Below are 6,000 nucleotides of genomic sequence, written 5' to 3' on the forward strand. Positions count from 1 at the left end.
GCGAGCCAGGACTGTGATCTGGGGGAGAGCGAAGGTCTCGCCTTGAGCGAGTGACGCCACATTGTGCGGCCATACATACACTCACAGCTGCTGTCGGAGAATGAAGTCGCTGCGCTACTGCTTCTTATAGAAAATGATGTAAATATATCTCACCATATCAGGCCTCAGAAAAGAAATAAATGACAAAAAAATAAATAAATGACAAATTTTATATATATATATACATATATATTTTTTTTACTTAAACGCATGTATTTGAAGATAAAAATAATTTTTAAAAATTCTTTAAAAATATTGCACTTTTTTTTTCTTTTATCTTTCTTTTTTCCTGCACATTCAACCTTGATGTGGTCTGTGGTCATAAGTCAGCTGAGAGGAGGCGCTCAGAAAAAGACAGATTAAGGGCAGTTTCACATGTCCAGATAATTCCGGTACCGGAAAAACCGGTACCGGAGCTATCCGTGTCTGTGTGCATATGTATGCCATCCGTATGACATCCGTTTGCTATCCGTATGTCCGTGTGTACCATCCGTGTGCTGTCCTATGCTGTCCGTGTGTCCGTGTTTTTGAAAAATTATTTTCAATGTTTCATTGTTAACCCTTTGACTTTTAAAGGATCGCACACGGACAGCACATGGACAGCACACAGATACCATCCGTGTGCGTTACGTGTTTACACGGACCCATTGACTTGTATGGGTCCGTGTGATCCGTGCTGTTGCACAAAAATGGACATGTCAGAGTGTTTTGCACACAGACACACGGTCCGTGAAAACACGCTGACATCTGCATAGACACATTCATTTGAATGTGTCTACGTGTGTCAGTGTCTCCGGTACGTGAGAAAACTGTCACTACACGTACCGGAGACACTGACGTGTGAAACTGCCCTAAAAGAGTTTAGAAGACTCCCACTGGGCTGTCAGAAGGAGCTCACTGATAGATTCTCAGTTAGCTCCTTCAGCAGCCAGTAATAGACATTGCATCATAGAGGCTATAGAAGGCAAATGGTGCAAAGTTTGTAACTTTTAATCAATGCATTGGACCCCGAGTGAGTTTGTTTTCATCATATTTCCGCAAGTATGGGAGGTAGATAACCGTCCATTTCGGTAGCTTCCTTGCTCGGGCGCACCTCCCTCGTCAGTGCATCTTGAGATGCGGTGTTGCATCGACTACACGTGCCTCAGGGAAGTGCTTACTGCTATCAGGACTCGCTCACACTAGTGTATAAATTGGACGAGTGCAGTCTGATAAGAAGATGGATTACACACAGACCAATGTACTGATCTGTGTATTTTTTTCTCAGCTGGATTCGACATGCGAAAAAAAATAATCGCACTACATACGGACCATCAGTCTATCATCTGATTTTTATGGATACATTACAATTCTGTACCATTGGAAACTGTAAATGGTTAATAGCTGCTGAATAAAAAAAAAAAGATTTTATACGGACAGCACATGGATGACCAGTGAGAAAAAATCATCTCGCTCTCCTTGATGAGAATGGGACCGATTTTTTTATACCCTAGTGCTAGCATAATCTTAGGCCATGTTTTACACGGTCAGTATTTGACATCAGTATCTGTAAGCCGAGATTGGAACAATCAGAGGGAAAGTATAATAGAAACCCGTCACCACTTCTGGATTTATCACACACTCCTGGTTTTACAAATACTGAGGTAAAATACTGACCAGATACTGAACGTGTCCTTATAGTTATTACCAATGACAAACTCAGCTCTGCTACATCTGCACACACTTTACTGATCCATTGTTGAACAAGCTGCCAGAAAGAGGAGTGGCGTGCCTGCAATCTTGGATTGTATAGAGTTTCTCCTGTATCTTTGCCTAAAAAGAACTGTAAATGTCCAATACTAAATGCACAGTATATAATATATGATGAGCGGCTGCAGAATATAGTGTAGTGACGGCACTTATATAGCTCAGTCCCAGGAGTAATAGGATGCCATCTGCTTTCATTCTCGATACATGGAGATCTTGAGAAAACATTTTACACTGAGATAAACATATATGTTTTCTTTATAAAACCATTAGATATTGGAGAGAAGAAAAAAACGATAGAACAAGAAGAGAGAGAAATCATCGTCTGCAGCGTGACCGCTGTGCTGCGACAGACCAGATACACAGATTATAGAGAGATCATCAGGATAACTGGACACCAGCACAAGCTCACAATGATTCAGCAATGGTTAGGAAACACCAAATCATAGCATTTTTTTTTTCTTTTAAAAAGAACAATAATTACAAAATTAAAATGTAGAACAAAGAGAAAGCTGTTCTATTCTGTATAATGCACTGTCAAGTTCAACTCTCTGCCCATGCTTTGCAAGTGTAGCCAAAGAAATATATAAATATATAAATACTGTATATATATATATAGACACTGCTAATCCAACTTTTAGCTTTTAGTGTTCCCTTTATTTTTTTTGAGCAGTATATATATATATATATGTATTTGCACAATCACCAATAGAAGTGCTGAAGAGGTCTTGGAGGACGCTGTCATCTCCTTGTGAACTACAAGTTGCATGGAAGCGTTTGCGCCCCTACATGCGACTTGGCAAATTAACATTTTATTTTTGCAAAGCAAATCATTCTTTATTCCCACAAACATTTTAATTTTCTCATAAGTAAAACTTTCTAGTAAACGTCCGTAATGCCGCTGCGATCCTATAATACCGTGCAATGACGAAGACCATATCGCCAAGCATGAACATCTTTGGCAGAGCGTAGTTATTCCGAGACAGATTCTAAGACTTAACGAAGGGTCACTTGGGCACGTTTTTCATAAACCCAAATCTAATGGGACACTGACGGGCATCCTCCACACCTGCTGAGGTCTGCGTCGGCACAACTGCTCTTGCAATATACACAGTCAAGCAAGTGCAAGGGTTAAAAATCAATGCAAAAGCTTCACCTTAGTCAGGATCCCATTCTTTGTTTCCAGGCAGAATACAGTGCAGATGTGAGAACTGCCGGCCACACTGCGCATGCACGCTGAACCTAGGCATAACATTCACAGGAGAGAAAAAAAAAGAAAGAAAAGAAATAAAAAAATCCCCCCCCTCCAAAGTAATCAGTTATCTAGAATGTAAGTCCGCAAGGACAGGGTCTCCTCCCCTCTGTACCAGTCTGTCATTGTAAATTTGTTTACTGGTAACGATATCTATAACTTTGTATGCAACCCCCGTCTCATGTACAGCACCATGGAATTAATGGCGCTTTATAAATAATAACAATAATGTAGTTTCTGCAGAGTCAAGGTGAAAGCCATATTATCGCCCAGGAAATGATTTGTTACAGGAGGCGGTGAGTAACTTTTCAATGTTGCAATAAGGAGAAACTCTGTGCAGATAAATAAGAATGTATCAATGTTAGTAAATAGGCATCAATAATATTCACACTTCTGCGCGCAGTGTGTGGAGAATCCGGAAAATACTAGAAAAACGAGACGTGACGGTGCGAACAGACTGGTAGAAGATTCAAAGGTCATAAAGAAGGATAATAAAACATAAACTATGAGTAATACTAAATAACAAGTACATAAGTAGTAAGATGAACGTCGTATACTTTTATTTAATTCCATATGATTATTGTTAATGCGAACCATATGGAGCGTAGACGCCGAATCCGTAGTTTACAGGCAAACAGTATTACTGCAGTTAACCTGTGGGTTAGGAGTGAGAGACAAGATAAGCCACTTTCCAAATTATGCAGAGAGGATGAGGGTGAAATCCATCCTGGTGGCCATCAGCAGATGACTCTGCCGGTCAGACTGTAGACCTCGCTGCCACATGCTGCCCTCACACCCTGGGGTAAAAATTGCCACCGTGCCCACCACTGGCACGTCAGATCTGATGCCCCCGCCTGCGGTGCAGAATGACAGCCTGGCTTACCTTAGGCTTATATGCTGATCCAGCAACCCCAGAAGACCCAATCCTCAGCTGCAGAATGCCATATGGGAAAAAAGCAGAAGCAGCACTAAGCGAGAGAGACAGAGTGCTGGGGTGAGGCTTTAGCATGGGTGTATAATGAATGCCGCCATTTTAAAGCCTGGCTCTCGAAAATCACTAGGCATAACGAAATTAAAGCACGCCCCGCGTACATAACTTCATTGCTGGGACGTGCATCTGGGATGGAACTATGCAGCTGTGGGGTGGAAAATGTCAAGCAGGCAGAGAGAGAAAAAAATCTCACAGTCCAGGGAAAGCAGGGGGTTAAACGCAGTCGCTAAAGTGGGGGGGCTAACGATATCCGCTTTCGAAAGGGTTAAAGCGAAACCGCGGGGAGATTCGAAAAAAAATGTAATTTTCTGCTGCGAAATCCGTAACGTAGTTGTCCTAAGCCATTTCCTGTCTCCCTCTGCTGCAGCGACTTGGTACGTTCTGCAAAACAGAGCACCTAATGGCCTTTGGGAGCTGTGTCGTATTCTGGAGCTCAGGCTGGCTGCTGCCATAGCAACATAGCTAAAACCTACACTAGATCCGCACAATCAATCCGCCAGCACAATAAAAGGTGACACGGTGCAATTAGTGCAAGCAAATTCGCTAGTTCATGGAAAAAGCTGCAGGTGGCACGTGCCGCGCAGTGAAGAATGACCCTGGTAACAGATTGTGGCGTTTCCTTTCCATCAAAAAGGAACAATATATACAATTGTTGTCTCATCCTTGGCGTACGCTGTGTCACCGTGTCCTCACGTCACCCACCCCCCACAGCAATGGTCCCTAATCTGCAGCAGGGAAAAGCACGACCCTCACATAACAATAAGTTTTAGTCATTTTAACAGGAAAAGTTCCTCAACTTTCCAATACACTTGAAATCGCACATTTCATGGCTCACAAAGGGAGTGCAATCTTCCAGCCTCATAGACACAGATAAGACTGTAAGGCTGTGTTCACACGTTGCATTTTTGCTGCGTTTTTTTTCAGCAGGTAGTAAAGAAGCTGCTCGCAAAACGCAGGTTTTTGCTTTATTTTTGCTGCGTTTTTATTGCTGCGCTTTTGTTGCCTCTTGTGCATGCTGATAAAGTTTAATGCCCCCCAGCAAAAAAAACCATGATGCAACTTCCTTAGGTTTTGCCCCAAAAAGGCAGCACAAACTGATACCTGCGCTTTTTGCTGCAGTTTTGCACTTGGCCGTTGTTTCCTGTGGGTGAAAAAATGCTGCAAAAACACTGAAAGAAGTGACATTCTGCAGTTTGTAAAAACCCAGCAGTTATCCAAATGAGTCAGGAAAAAAAAAAACAATGTGTGCAAGAGATTTCTTAAAGACTGCGCTGGTGCTGTAAAACGCAGCATAGAATTTGCATGAAAAAAATGCAGCAAAAAACGCAACGTGTGAACATAGCCTAGGTTTGCTTTCAGGAGACCTACGGCTGCTTTGAGCATTGCGATCCGCATACAGACCATGAAATAAATGGGGATGGTTTTTACTCTTCTCAAATGTATTATAAAGTCAAAACATTTGAAGTAGGATGTGAGAAATCTCCTGAATTATGCCGGTAGATTTGGGGGTGACTGATAAACAAGCACGAACAATTGGCAGCAAAAGATGATCGTCTAACTCAGGCATAAAATGGAGCCTGCCGATAATAGCTGATATGGGTATTAGTGTTCCGGAGAAATGATCTGTCAATTAATAGACAGGTGAGAGTGTGTAAAATGAAGAAAGTGACTGCTTTCAGTGAAAGAGAAAGTGGCAGGTGACTATTTCGATAATTAAACAATAGGAAAATGGCAGCGTTTGTAACAAATAACAGCTCCGCTACACTTGCTTTAGAAACTTCCTAAAATACACAAAACATTCCATCAGCCTACTAGATGGGCCGTAGTTTCATCAACTGATTCAGTTTTGTTTTCCTAGCTCTTGAGAAAACACTGACCACTTGAAATTCCTGGAATCAAGTTCTGATGAGAGTTAGTTGGTCACAGTAGATGTAGTTAGTCTGTAGCCCTCAACAAAACATAAGTATGGCCT

At 41.9% G+C, this 6,000-nt stretch overlaps 1 protein-coding gene across 4 annotated transcripts in view; it reads right to left on the minus strand.

Moving 5' to 3' along the window:
* MBNL3 (muscleblind like splicing regulator 3) overlaps window positions 1-4,397 on the minus strand; it is a 210,834-nt gene extending 206,437 nt beyond the window's left edge. For 2 of the 4 annotated variants that reach the window (XM_073543495.1, XM_073543501.1), the window contains exon 1: window positions 3,921-4,395. The gene's annotated coding sequence lies outside the window, so the exon portion shown is untranslated. Of the gene's footprint in view, window positions 1-3,920 lie in introns of all 4 variants that reach the window. The other 2 variants (XM_073543498.1, XM_073543499.1) reach the window with 2 other exon arrangements.
* Between the last annotated feature and the right edge of the window lie 1,603 nt (window positions 4,398-6,000).

This window comes from Dendrobates tinctorius, unplaced genomic scaffold, assembly GCF_039654945.1.
Source record: "Dendrobates tinctorius isolate UK_male_01 unplaced genomic scaffold, ASM3965494v1 ptg000133l, whole genome shotgun sequence".
Taxonomy (NCBI): Eukaryota; Metazoa; Chordata; class Amphibia; order Anura; family Dendrobatidae; genus Dendrobates; species Dendrobates tinctorius.